Below are 14,949 nucleotides of genomic sequence, written 5' to 3'. Positions count from 1 at the left end.
TAGTGGTGGGTCACTAAGGCAAGGTGGGTATAGAGAACTGGGGGCTTCCTGGGAGGGGAGAACTTGAGTGTAGAAACTGAAACATTTTGCTCCCCCTCCCCTTCCAGAATGGGGCTGAGAGACCCTGGAGTGGGCACTGCTGGAGAGCAGTGCACTGAAGGGGATACTGTGGTCCAGGTATGACACAAGTTCAGCATAGAGACTGTGGAGTGAGGACATGGGGAGACACCAGCCAGAGAAGGGTGCCCTGTGGGCTAATGAGCTAATTCCTAGGGCTTCTGGCAGGAGGTGCTGTGGTGGTAAGTCTGCCTACTTTGAAGTAGGAATAAGAGATCCTCCGGAAAAGAGCTTTTTTCCAGCGGATCGGGGCTAGTGTAGATGCTCTTTTCTGGCTTTTCTACAAGCCGGAAAAAAGCGGTGGACATCTTTATTTAAATGCCGCGGGGGATATTTAAATCCCCCGCGGATTTCCCTATTACGACCTGGAAAATTAGCATGCCCCTTTCGGAAAAGGGGCCAGTGTAGACGTAGCCTATGTGGGTGATATGAGACAATCACTATACTCTCAAATAAGCTGACAGAAAATTGATAATAGACAAAAACACCATGCCACCCAGCTGGGCACATTTTTGACACAACCGTCACTTCAGATCTGGCCACTTAGTCCTTGGCCTCCCAGGAAACCAGCACAACACCTTCAAAAGACAAGCCCGGGAGCTTAAATTCATAACTTCTTTAGGAACTAAAAATCATGGACTCAATAAAGACATTGGATTTATGGCTCATTAGCACAATATATATATGTCACTAACCCTCCTTTGTCCTACAACTGCAGAGATGTTAACTGCCAGTTTCACCTTAAATTGGCTCTTATGACATGTTAACTCCTTTTATGCTAAAACAGTCTGTTCCACATTGCATTTAGCTATAGCACCCTGTGTTCCTGAACTCTATGTAAGCTTGAACGCTTGTCTCTTTCACCAACAGAAATTGGACCAATAAAAGATATTCTCTCAACCACTTTGTCTCTCTAATATCCTGAGACCAACATGGCTACAACAGTGCATACAATTGAAGTCAGTGGGAATTTTGTTTAATTTAAGGGCTGCAGAATTTAGCTTTGAGTTATTTAGCTCCTACAAAAATAGGAACAATTAAAAATATTATCTGCAAAGGAGTTCTAAGTTTTAAATATAGCACAAAACTCAAGCTTTATCATCTGGAGGATTTTTCTTCTTATCTGTTTAAAGTAATGGCCACGAAGTGCTAAATGCTTTCCAGAGATCTTCAAGAAGAATTGGTCCCTGTTCTGAGGAGCTCATACTTTGAGGACAAACCCACAAGGGGCAGAGGGACACATATTGGGGATATAAGTGACTAGTCAACTATCTGATAAGCAAAAGCTTATTGGATAGTCGACTAGTCCCTCGGCTAGTTGCTTCCCCCCCTTGCTTCCTCTATCAGAGGCAGTGGGGTGAGGGGGAGCTGGCTAAAATCTGGCTCCCCCCATCACTGTCTATGTGGGGAGCAGGAGAGTAACAAGGACCAGGTGCTAGCTGGGACTCAGCTGATTCCTGGCTCACACCCAGTCCCAGACTCTGCATTTAAAAATCAGAAGTGCAGTGGGGGGAGCTGGCATGAGCTGGGCCAGCTGAGATTCCCAGCTTGCACCAGGACCCCCCTGCTGTGCTTTAGCCTTTTAAATGTATTAAGAGTCAGCAAGGTCTTAATACATTTAAAAGGCTAAAGCGCAGCAGGGGGGACCCGGCGTGAGCCGGGAATCAGCTGGCCCGGCTTGTGCAGGGTTCCTGCATACTGCGCACCACCCTTTTAAATGTACTAAGAGCCGGCAGGCTGAAGTGCAGCCAAGAATCATCTGGCCCAGCTCATGCTGGGTCTCCCTGCTGTGCACCAGCCTTTTTAATGTATTAAGAGCCTATAGGCTCTTAATACATTTAAAAGGCAGAGCTGCAGTGGGGTTAGCTCTTGGGGCTGGGGAGGTAACCCCACTGTGGCTCCCCGTTTGACTAATCGATGGAAAATCCATCAATTATTTGATTAGTTAATTAACCTATATTTAACATCCCTAACAGAAACAGGGCAGCTTGATTTCACTGGAAGTAGCACAAGCACATGTCTTTAAGAAGGACTTAAAACTAGATGAAATAATTACAATTTTGAATCAATAAACATTGACTGTGTTCCTTCAAGGAACATTTTTTTTTGATTATCTGAATCTTCAGCATTTTCTTCTCTCTCTCTTGGCAGCATGGAGTATTGAAGGTGAACTATAGGATTTCACATTGCACAATATAAGTCATTCAGGCAACAATTTATGTATACCATTCATTTCAAGAATTCACTCTTGGGTGTATGTATCTAGGCCTTTGCAAAGATCAGTGTGCCCCTTGCCATAACAGCCTCTCCATTATTAGATGGCATGCTTCTCTTCTTTATATACTGAGGTTTGCATGCTGCACTCTGCATGTGGGTGTTCTTCAAGGCAGGTGGCTGCTACATGTTCCCTTCTTCACAAGCAGTTATTTTACTTCATTCCTGTGGTAGGATGCACTTTCCCACTGGCATGTTGGACTCTTGATGGCTCAGTGGCTTGGCCCAGAAAGCCCTTGCTGGGTGATTATTATAACACTGCCTTCACAGAAACAACCGCATGATGACTACAGTACAGAAAATAGATTTCTTTGATTTTTTTCTCCTCTTGGTTAGCCAATCCTTTCCAGTTAAACTAACAACAGGTGAATCAGGCCCAGCCTGTGTTGAAAAGATTGCTAAGAATCTCCACCTGCGAGTTTATAATCTTTTTTGTGTAGGATGAAAATAATGACAATGTAGATTCTAAATATATCTGAGTTCTCAGGTTCTGTGATTGTATGGTAGGCTGTGTGAAATCTGTATTCTATGACATGCCTGTCTGCAATAATGTTTTAAGTGAGAATCTGTCTAATGTCCTAAGACAAAAATCAGAAACACAAAGACCCACCGGGAAATATACTATAGTAACAGGCTGGCAGTGTTTCTCTTAAACCCCTATTCTGTTAGCAGATGATGCGCCTGCTGGAAAATGTTCAGTGGAGTGCTTGCTTATGGTTAGAAAAGGTAACCTCTGTGATAAAGTGAAAGATTTTCTTCGTGTTTTGTGTGAATATTGTGTGTGTGTGAGAGTTTTCCCTGTGTGCTGGGTGTTTAATGAGGGGGGGCAGGAGAGGAGGGAGAAAAGGGTGTTTGTTGTTGCAGAGGACCTAACAGCCTGGACCTCGGACAACAACTTGTAGTTTGGACACTCTAGCAACTGGTGACCCAGTGACCCACCCCACAGTTTTGTCCAGTGGGAGGACAAAGGTCATAAGAACATCCATAGTGGGTCACAGCAAAGGTGCATCTAGCCCAGTATTCTGTCTTCCAACATGGCCAATGCCAGATGCCCAAGAGGGAGTGAACAGAACAGGCAATCATTGAGTGATCCCTCTCCTGTTATTATTTCCAGCTCCTGACAAACAGAGGCTAGGGACACAATTCCTACCCATTCTGGCTAATAAATATTGATGGACTTAACCTCCATGAATTTATTGAGTTCTTTTTTGAACCCTGTTGAAGTCTTGGTCTTTGGTCTTCACAACATCCTCTGGCAAGGAGTTCCACAGGTTGACTGTGTGCCGCATGAAGAAAAACTTCCTTTTTTGTTTTGTTTTAAACCTCCTACCTATTAATTTCATCTAGGTGATCCCTAGTTCTTAAGTTATGTGAACAAGTAAATAACTTTTCCTCATTCACTTTCTCCATACGTGGCATGATTTTATAGACTTCTATCATATCCCTCTTTAGTCTCCTCTTTTCTAAGCTGAAAAGTCACAGTCTTCATCTCTCTTCATATGGCATCTGTTTCAAACCCCTAATAATTTTGGTTGCCTTTTTCTGAACCCTTTCCAATGCCAATATATCTTTTTTGAGATGAGGCGACCACGTCTGCATGCTGTATTCAAGATATGGGTGTACCATGGTTTTATATAGAGGCAATAGGATGTTATCTGTCTTATTCTCTATCCCTTTTTAATGATTCCTAATATTCTGTTTGCTTTTTGACAGCTACTGCACATTGAATGGATGTTTTCAGAGAACTATCCACAGTGACTTCAAGATCTCTCTAGTGGTTATAGCTAAATTAGTCCCCATCATTTTGTATGTGGAATTGGGATTGTTTTTTCCAATGTGCATTACTTTGCATTTATGAACATTACAATTAATTTGCCATTTTGTTGCCCAATTACCTAGTTTTGTGAGGTCTGAAGGGAGAGGAACCCTGTGACTTGAGCAGCTGTTTCCAGCTAGTGGATGAATAAAGGATGGAAGAGAGAGGGCCCAGGCAACCTTTTTGCCTGGGATCGACAAAAGATAGAGGACTGGCTTTGGGGAAGGTGATATAGGATGTTTGGCTGAAAGATAGATTGGGGACTAAGGGGGCACCTAGATTGGGCCTGGGATTGACTCAAATGGACAAAGCTGAGACTTTTTAGGCTTGAGAGCTCTGAGAACCCTTTGTGCTATGTTCAGAAATTCAATAAACCCTTCTGCTTTATGCTGGCTGAGAGTCACTGCAGTCTAGAGATCAGGGTTGCATTGCTCCCTCTGGATGTGGAGGCCCCAGGGATCCAGGGTGAAGTTGACTCCCTGACGGGGTCCATGGTGAGAGACAGGTATGCAGAAGGCTCAAAGGTACGGTCCCAGGAGGTGGTGGGCCAGAGGGCCTAATCCTGGAGAAAGAATGCAAGCTTCACAGAAGGCTGTCACACTGAAGGGAGGTCCTTCCAATCCCAGGGACTGTATGGCGCTAAGAACGCTCAAGGCCTGTGAGTACATGACACCCACCAAAATGCAAAGTAGAAGAGAATGGGAGAGTAGAGAGAGAGGACAAATGGGGATGGGGTGAGCAGCGGTCAGAGAGGAAATCTATGATCAGTCAAACCTGGAGAGAAGATATCACACCAGTGCTGACTGCTGGGGAGAGACACAAGGGGAGCACAGGCCATGTGACCGCTCCCCACATGACTCATCCGTGTGCCATCCCTACCCTGGGAAAGGGCTGTCCCTAAGAGGGTGTAGGGTCTGGGACAACCCTCCCTCCATCCCACCCTTTTTGGCCCCACTCCACCCCTTCCTTCAAGCCGCCACCCACCTTCCCTCCCTTCTCTTCCCCTGTGCCCCTCCATCTCTTCCTCCAAGTCCCTTCCCCTGAGTGGTGCAGCCTTGGGGACCTAGCGTGGGCCTAGCACTGGCAGTGGCGGTCAGGGACGCCCACACTTACCAGCAGTGGGAAGTAGAGCAACCCATCTCCAGCCTGCTCTGCTGGCTCTGAGATGCATCATTCTACTTCCTGCCACGTCGGTGAGTGCAGGGGATGGTTCTACCCCTTCGCCCAACTTCCCCTTCCTTGAGTGACATGGTTGGGAGCCAGGGGAGCAGCGGTCTGGACCCGGGTCACTCCACTTCCTGCTACTGCCAGTGAGTGTGGGGGCGGGCCCAATCCCTGCTGCTGGCACAATGCCCTTGGCCCCACAGAATCTCCCAAAACACAGGGCCTGAGGCAGTTGCCCCAAATCATCACTGGCTGCTGGCCACTTGTCCCTCCCCACATGGTGTTTGGGAAGGGGACATGACTCATTGAGCACTATTTAGCCTCATGAGTTTAATTTTGTGGCACATTCCATTGGTGCAGAGTCATGGAGTACACTGTGCCCTGAGTATATGGTACAAAATTGCTTGCTCCTTTAAAAAAAAAAATTCTGTAATGCAGAGATGTCAGATACAGGCCCTATCAGAGCGGGGGGCCAAGAGGGCCATTTTAGCCGGGCCTCGGGAGACAAAGGGGCCTGAAATTGTGACATTTTTTTACCAAATCATTTCCATTTATTATACGCCCACATAAATATAACCTTGCAGTTATAACAGAGACAACAAAAGAAACTATATATACCTGTAAAATTGATTTAAATCATTGTGGGACTTTGTGCCTTCGCTAATTTTTTGGTCACATCCGAGTTTTCATCTGCATGACGGGAGACTGGAGTAGCTCCTGTGATCTGTTATTCTATGTTGTGAATGCTGTTTATAGTCTTCGCATAGTTCAGAGGTTTGCATAGTTTTAGAAGTGTCAGGGCTGTTCCCTACTCTGGCCCTTCAGGTGCAAAAGGTGGGAGCTCGCAAGAGACCTTAAATACCTTCCCTCTAGAGGCTTTGCTTACAAAAACTCCCCAGAGTCACAGATTCACTGACTTTCTTTGAACCCAGGAAGAAAACACTTGGACTTATTCCAGAGGGGTACCCCCAAGCTCCTTTACCACAAGAGAGCTTGAAAACAAAGAGAAAACAACTGCAGTCTCTGGTAGCTGGCCCTCTTAGTCTGAGGCATGCATACACACCCACAGACAGACCTGTGTCTTTCCAGGACACAAGACTCAAATCATCATCTTAAAAAGGGTGATTTTATTAACAAAACAAAAAGATATATTTGATAAAGCATACTTAGTTGCTAGGTGTTACAGAGCAACAGAATGAAACAAATCAAAACACAGAGAACATAATATTAATTGCAAAGTATATACAATTAAAATTTTGTAAAATTTCACCAATAGCCTTTAGTGAATTAATTTATTGTGTGTTACTGTTTTAAAAGAACCCCTTTATAAAAATGAAGCGAAGATTTGAAAGTGGTGCAAGTAAGAGACAGCGAAAGCAACTGAGTGAAGTAGTAGTTAAGAGTTTATAGCCAATAACATCATTTCTCGTAGAAAAGACGCCTCAGCCATTAATTAGATGGTGACCATATTGACAGTGACGTGACGTAGTGTGGGGTAACTTGCTGGTTGCTATGTTGGGCAGTGGGTTGTGAGTGACCCCCGCTGGCTGTAGCATGGTCCAGCAGGGCAGGGGATGAGTCATTATGCAAAGAGGGTCTCTCAGCCTGTCTGACCAGCTACCCCCCAGAAGGAGAAACAAAGGAAGGTGGAATGCCGCCCCTGGCTGGGGGGCAGGGCTGGAAAAAGAGTTTGTTAGTTTCTGTCTGAGAAGCAGGGGAGAAGGAGCTAGGGAGGGGGGCTGGGATTGTAGGGCCCAGCCACCCCCCATCTCAAGGGGGGGCACTGAGGCCCCCTAGCCCCAGTTCCTGTAACCAGATTACATCTGTGCTGTGCTGTGTCCTGGAGAAGCAATAAACTCCCTCTATTCTACTGGCTGGTGGAGTCTGTTCGTGCCATTACGGGGGTGTAGGAGGCGGGGGACCCCAACGCGCCGTCACAGTGACATTTCCCGTTCTGATGATAAAAGCTTTGTATCCACAAATGACCTTTCAATGCCACTGCCTCAAAATGAGGAGGTCATTAATCAAGACACAGAAATACCAACAGTAGCGATAGATGCAGAATCTATGCTCAATTTACAGACTGTGAAGGCAGAAAATGAGGACCTCAGAGATGCACATGAAACTTCAGTATCGCATAAAGATAATTATGTTACATGGAAATCAGCTACTAGAGCAGCACTAGCTGACAATTCAATTGAAAACTTACTCCTGAGTGAAATAAATGTAGAAACTGATAACTGGAAAAACCTACTTGAGTGCATATTGAATGTCATTCTTTTTTTTTTTCTGAATGGGGATTGCCTTTGTTTGGTTCCAGTCTATGTATCGATGACCCTACAACTGGAAATTTTCTTGGTATACTTGAGCTTATCTTACCATGTTAAGCATTTTCGTGAATCACAAGAGAATGGAAAACGTATGCAAGTCCATTATCTGTCTATCAGAATACAAAAAGTTTGAGGTATGCGGGACATTTGTGCAAAGAACTATTCTTGAAGAGATACGACATGCAAAATACTTTTCAATTATTATTGATGCCACTCTATACTGTTCTCATAAAGAACAGATGACCTTGGTTGAAGAACAATTCATTTTGTTCAATAATTTCACAAAAAATTCCGGAAAAGAAATTGCCACTTGTGTATTAGAAATTTTGGAATGCTTCAAATTAAATTTTCAAGTCTGCATTGGCCAAGCCTATGACAAAGGATCCAGTATGGATGAGAAGTACAACGGAATACAAACAGTCCTTTTTGAGCAAAATCCAAACTGTATTTTCTCCACTTGTGGCAACCACACATTAAATCTTGTTGGTGTTTATTGTGCTGAATCATGCAAGGAAGCAGTCACATACTTTGGAACAATCCACCAAGTGTACATCTTCCTCAGTAGGGGTTCAAGAGGGGGTACAAAAGGTTTGCTTTGTGACCTCAGGCAGGGAGCCAGGTCTGGCTGGGAAGCACTTACTTGTGTGGCTCCCAGGCAGCAGCCCAATGGGACCTTGGAGTAGGCTTCCTGCCTGCCACAACCCCACATCCTGTTCAAAGTGGCTGATGGTAGGGGCCATGTGCTTTTTGTGTGCCTATTAGGCCCACTTTGCCTGCAGTGCAAGTGTAACTACCTACAGATAGACCATTTACAATGAGAGATAAGAATGAGTGAGCTCTACAGCCTAAGTTAAGAGCCAGCCAGCTTTATAGCTCAAGCTGTAGCACCTCCTACACTATGCTCCAAAGGTCCCAGGTTTGGTTCTAAGTGCCACTACATGGGACAGTGAACCACACCCACTAGGTGTGTGGGTTGCCCAGGAAGTTCCCATTGGCTCCCTGAGCCAGCCTGCAGCTCCTGCTGGGCTACAGGATGGTGGATCCAGTGGTTGATGGGTTGGACATGTCCCGTGGATCATATTTTGCCTATCCCTGCATTAGACTGACTTAAGTTCTCATGGCGTTCAGGAGCAACACACGAAGTGGGCCTAAGATAATTTATACTAGCAGAGGCTCAGTCCCAAAATTCTTATTTGACTTAGCTTTCCCATATTGAGTCAGAAGCAAGGAAATTACGCCTGTTTGGGAGGTGGGAATAAGAGCAATTTAAGATATAAGCTACATGTCACCACACCTCACATTTTTAAAAATTGTAAGGCATTCAGCTACCATGGTGACGAGTGTGATATAAATAGAAAATAGATTAGCTAGAACTACTTGCTGAATTCTACATTTACAGTAACCACTCAGGAAAGAGAACTAAGAAGTCAGTGGACAGCTCAAGGAAAACATTTGCTAAATGTGCAAGCGGTGGGTAAAAAAGCAAACAAAAATGTACAAAGAATGAGATAGGAAATAGTTCTAAAAATATTATAATGCTGCCATATACAGAGGTGTTTTCTTTCTGAGTTGCTGGGGGGGAGGGGGGGGTTATGACACCTGCTCTATCCCAAGCTCCCACCCACACCCTGCTCCCTCCTTCCAGCATGTTCTGCCCTTGCTCTTCCCTCCCGCCACCCCAGTACTTCCTCCACATTGCTGAATAGCTGTTCCATGGAGGGTGGAAGGCACTAGGAGGGAAGAGGAGGAGCTGCTGGTGGACTGGAGATGCTGAGGTAAGGGGGAAGTGCCGAGGGGGGGCAACTAGTGGTTTTCCATGGGTGCTCCAACCCTGGAACACCCCCAGAACCAGTGCCCATGATTTAATATATTGATTATATGCCGCCATCTAAAATACAGGGTTCAGTTTTAGTTACTTTTAGCCAGAGGTATGGGAATAATTTTTATAGTGAGGATCATAGGTGCTAAATTTAATTTTCCCCAGATGTACCTTAGCTCTGGTTCATCTCTACTCTACCCCCTCCCAAAGCCCTATCCTTGGTCTACCTGTTCCTGCTCCCACTCGACCCTCTCCTCTGAGGCCTGGCCCTCCTTCCATCTCTTTCTGCCCCTGCTCTACCCCCGCGCCACTTGATGCTTTCTGCCTTCCCCCAAATCCCTCCCTAAGCTGCCAAATAGCTGATAAGTGGCTCCACCAAACAGCTGTGGCTGGTGAGTGCTGAACACTCACTATTTTTTCTGTGGGTGTGCCAGCCCTGACATCTTTGGTATGCCATTAAAACAAATGGTAAACCCTGTATATAATGGACAGCACTAAAAGCCAGGTAGTACTGTAGCATCCCCAGCATCCCTAGTTCCAGCACCTAGCCTCATAGCTCAAAAAAGTTATAGAAAAAATAGAAGGGATACAGAAATGAGGAATGAAAATCAGTAGAGGTATTGAAAGATGCCCATGAAGAGAGATTGAAAGTACTTTGGGACAGGCACTTAATAAAGTATTTCATTTAATAAGTGTTTGTTGGTGTCTAGCACAATGGGATCTTGCATTCCTGATTAGATAAATTATTAGTCATGAGAGTGGTATATAAAATTGAATCAGGTGCTTCTATTTACCCTGTCTCATAACACAGACTATTCAATGCAACTGAAAGGCAATACATGTAAAACTTATAGAAGGGAGTACTTTTTTACAGTTATGCGATAGATCTTCAACCTGTAGAATTTGCTACCATAAGACACCGAATCCAAGAGCTCAGTAAAATTGAAACAGCTTAAGTTGCTTACTGAAGCAGGGTATTCAACATTTGTCTGGACATTGAAAACAAGAAAACATAGGCTAAAAATAGGTATTAGTGATCCAAGGCATAATTGAACTACAAATTAACAGAATTAGGCAAACATTTTCCTTATTGGCTGGTTATTGCATAATTGCCTATTAAGGAGATTTCTGGATCTTCCTCTGAGCATTTAAGACCTGACCACTGTCTGAGAGAAGATAAGGGCTACATTGAGCATTGGTCTGCATTTATACGTAGAGTATTTATTTGTAGATTGATAGATATAAAGAAAGAAAATCCCCAACAAATTGACTTGTTCTCAATAGGTGTCTACTTGCATTGCTGTCTTTATGCTTTGTTACTTATGGGCTGTGTCTAGACTGGCCACTTTTTCCGGAAAAGCACTGACGATCTCATGTAAGATCGTCAGTGATTTTCCGGAAATACTATGCTGCTCCCGTTTGGGCAAAAGTCTTTTTCCGAAAGACTTTTGCGCAAAAGGGCCAGTGTAGATAGCACAGTACTGTTTTCCACAAAAAAAGCCCCGATCGTGAAAATGGCGATCGGGCTTTTTTGCGGAAAAGCGCGTGTAGATTGGCCATGGACGCTTTTCCAGAAAAAGTGCTTTTCCGGAAAAGCGTCCTGCCAATCTAGACGCGCTTTTCCGAAAATGCTTTTAACATTTAAAAGCATTTCCGGAAAATCATGCCAGTGTAGACGTAGCCATGCTGTCTTGTTGCTTTCTCAATCAGCAGCTCTGAGGAAAGATCAGTATTCTCAGGAATTGCATTTTTACTGATTAGATAATACTTTTGCTCCCTAACTGGAAAATTGTTACACCATACCATTGAAAGACTTTCCTATGAATTGTATGATGACAGCTGCACAATATCTGCAATTATGTCTCCAAGTTGACCTTTGATTTCAGCTGAGCAGGAATATAATTTTGTTTTTGCAGTACTCACTTCCTGAATTTTTGTCTGTTATTTTTATTTTGCTACCAAGAAAACTAGTCTATGCCAGCTGAAGCTGCAACTGAATCTTTGTGAATAAGGCAAAAATGTTTTGCTGGTGAAATCAATGAAAATTGGAGGGTATGATCTAAATGACTTGCAAGTAATAAACAGAACATGGACCTGATAATGTGTCTAGCAGAACTGGATTATCATCCTGTACTTGTGTCATAAATAGGAGCTGCTAAGGAGAGTCTGACGTACCTGAAGAGTGAGGAAAGAGTTAAGCAACTGGAGATGCACCTGAGGAAGGGGGTTCCGGCATTCAGCCAATGAAATGCAGATAGGAATTTCAAACTGAGAGAGGGGTTTTTCTTCATTTGAGATCAGAGCAGTTTTTATCAGGTATGGAGGGAAATGGGCTTTCCCAGGAATGGACTTCTTGAAATGTGTAAATAGGGAAAAGTTTAGATAGTCTGTCAGGTTTTATTGTTTTCCTTGTTTGGGGGTTTGGAAATCATATCTGAGCTGGTTAATTGTTTTTCTTTTTTGTAACTAAGGATTACAGCTCAGGGATTTCCCCTGAGTCTATGTCACTTCATGGCTATTTAACACTTAGTCATTTACTATGCTTGCAACGGGTTTGTTTTCATAATAAAAGTGTTTTCTTTTTTTGTTTTGATTAACCGGTATTGGTTTATTGTCATGTCCTTAAGTTTACATGCCTACTTATCCAGGCAGAGTCCATTGTTCTCTGCTGATTCCCTCTGTTTGCTTTCCCAACTCCTAGCAAAATGGAGGTTGGGGCAGGGAAGAGAAGTTTGCCTTAGGGAGGGGATTCCCAAGTGATCTGTTCCCTGGAAAAAGGTTTATGTTATATTTTATTTTATTGGGTGGTGGCAGCAAGAAGTCAGTCTTTGTCTTTTTGAATCTCAGGGGGACTGATATCAAAGAAGTTTGTCTCTGGGATTCACAGAGACAGATTTTACAGAGTTTATTTTACTAGCTGGCTCCCCATCTCCACACTCAGGGTATGTCTACATTACCACCCTAGTTCGAACTAGGGTGGTTAATGTAGGCAACCGAAGTTGCAAATGAAGCCCGGGATTTGAATTTCCTGGGCTTCATTTGCATATTGCCGGGCGCCGCCATTTTTAAATGTCCACTAGTTTGGACTCCGTGCCCGCGGCTACACGCGGCACGGACTAGGTAGTTCGGATTAGGCTTCCTATTCCGAACTACTGGTACACCTCATTCCACGAGGAGTAACGGTAGTTCAGAATAGGAAGCCTAATCCGAACTACCTAGTCCGTGCCGCGTGTAGCCGCGGGCACGGAGTCCGAAGTAGCGGACATTTAAAAATGGCGGCGCCCGGCAATATGCAAATGAAGCCCAGGAAATTCAAATCCTGGGCTTCATTTGCAACTTCGGTTGCCTACATTAACCACCCTAGTTCGAACTAGGGTGGTAGTGTAGACATACCGTCAGAGTGTTAAGTTGGGGAATTGAGCTGTGACAGCTTGCCAGAAAAAAGTGTAAATAAGCAGTGTCAAGAAGCCTTTTGTTCAGATTTTTTATTGTAGTTTTGCTCTGTTTTTTTTATATCTGCTTTCATTATTTTGTTGGAGGGTAGCAGCCAGCCAGCACATAGACTCAGAGATAGGTGATAAGACTCTTCCAACCTATTGAATCCAGATTCTGCTGTCCCACCCGAGTGGCGACAGGCGTCCATGAGAAAGATTGTTTTAGTGCAGACTCCCTTCTAAAGAGTTGCACCTGAACAGCAAAGATGGAAACCACACCTTTGCCACTAGATCCTGCACTTGTGGAGTCCCACAAGAATCAATTCTCTTCCTGGTTGTATTCAATATCTCATGCAGCCAAACTAGTCAGGTAACATGAACTCTCAGCCAGCAATATGCAGATGACACACAGCTCTACCTGTCTTTCATTACAGCTGACCACACGGCTGCCACCAAGATGGCATAGTGCTTGGATAAGATCAGGTCATAGATGAAGAACAGTTGCTTGAAGCTGAATGGAGAAAAACAGAGGTTGTGGGTAGAAGAAAACTTTATGAGGAATTTGCAGCCACTGTGCAATCTTCTTTATTTGAAGGTATACACTCACAACTAGTCAATTCCATCCTCAAAGTAGAAGTACTTTTGCATTGCTGAGTGCACTATGCTCTCACATATCAACATTCATAAGTAACCCTCTCTACCATCTCTGATAGTTAGGAGACTTCATCTCTTCCTTGCATATGGTAACCTGGCCTCAGTTATAAAGGCCTTGATCAGCTCATCATGGGATTACAGCTATGCAATATACCTGGGCAGGAAACCGTCAACCCTTTGGAAACTCTTTCTGGTACATAGCCCTTCAGTGCATCTCCTCAGCATCAGACCTATTTTCTGCTCTCTCTACTGGCTTTCTGCAGAATATTGAGTCAAATGCGAGGTCTCGAGTCTATTCTTCAAGGTACTAAATGGCTTGATCCCAGAATATCTAAAAGATTGACTAAAGCTGTGGGATGAAAACTCTTGTTAACAGCACCGCTCCTTAGGTATAATGGAACTTTCTACTGTAAGGATAAATCTTGTTTGTGTAGGAGACAAAGCTTTGTTGAAGACTAGTCTAGGACTGTGAAACAAACTCCCATAGGAACTAAAGAACATTACCAGCCCCATGACTTTCTGCACCTACTGCCAGGTACACTTCTTCATCCTGCCTTCTTTAATATAAACACAGAGCAATGTGTACAAAACACTTCACCAATGGTTTTCAACATGGGTGTCTTATCTCTAAGGCAAAACAAGGCTGTGCCTACCCAAAGCTGAGCTGTGCTGGCCTCGGCCCTCCCCACCCTCTTTTAGTTGCCATGCAGGGTTGCTGTGGAATGTTGTTAGTGTGGCTCAGACAGGTTCCAGGGTGGCTGGAAAGGCAGAGTAGCAAGAACCTCCTCAGCAGTGCACATGGCAGCAGGGAGGTTTGGGCCCAGGATGCCTCCCTCCAACAGCTACTGGAGCTGGGGAGGCTCAGGCCATGGCTGCCTCCCTCCTGCAGCTTCCTATCTCTCCTGGCACTGCAGACCATGCTGCACCCCAGAAGCAGCCAGCAGCAGGTTCCCAGCCAATGGAAGTGTGAAACTAGATCTAAGGGCAGGGGCAGGGGCAGTGAGCTGTGCACTGAGTTCTCTCCCACATGTACTGAGGAGACAGGCCTGCTGCTGGCCACTACTGGGGTGCTGCCCAGTCTCTGGTGCCAAGACAGGCAGGTAGCTGCCTTAGCACCTCTACTGGTCACCTGATCACCCTGCAGCAATGAGACCCAGTGCCTGACATTCTATGACCCAGCACTGGGTCACAACCCATAGTTTGAAAACCATAGCACTACATTATATACACAGTTCTCGAGAAGAGGCTTAAAGAAAGAACAAACAGTACATGACAAATATTAGTCATGTGATTTACTACTCTGTTGGAAGTAACACAGACACTACAGTGATGGGGATTGAA

The sequence above is a fragment of the Pelodiscus sinensis genome, chromosome 2 (assembly GCF_052426305.1).
Source record: "Pelodiscus sinensis isolate ZL-2025 chromosome 2, ASM5242630v1, whole genome shotgun sequence".
Classification (NCBI taxonomy): domain Eukaryota; kingdom Metazoa; phylum Chordata; order Testudines; family Trionychidae; genus Pelodiscus; species Pelodiscus sinensis.
This window is presented reverse-complemented; position numbering follows the sequence as displayed.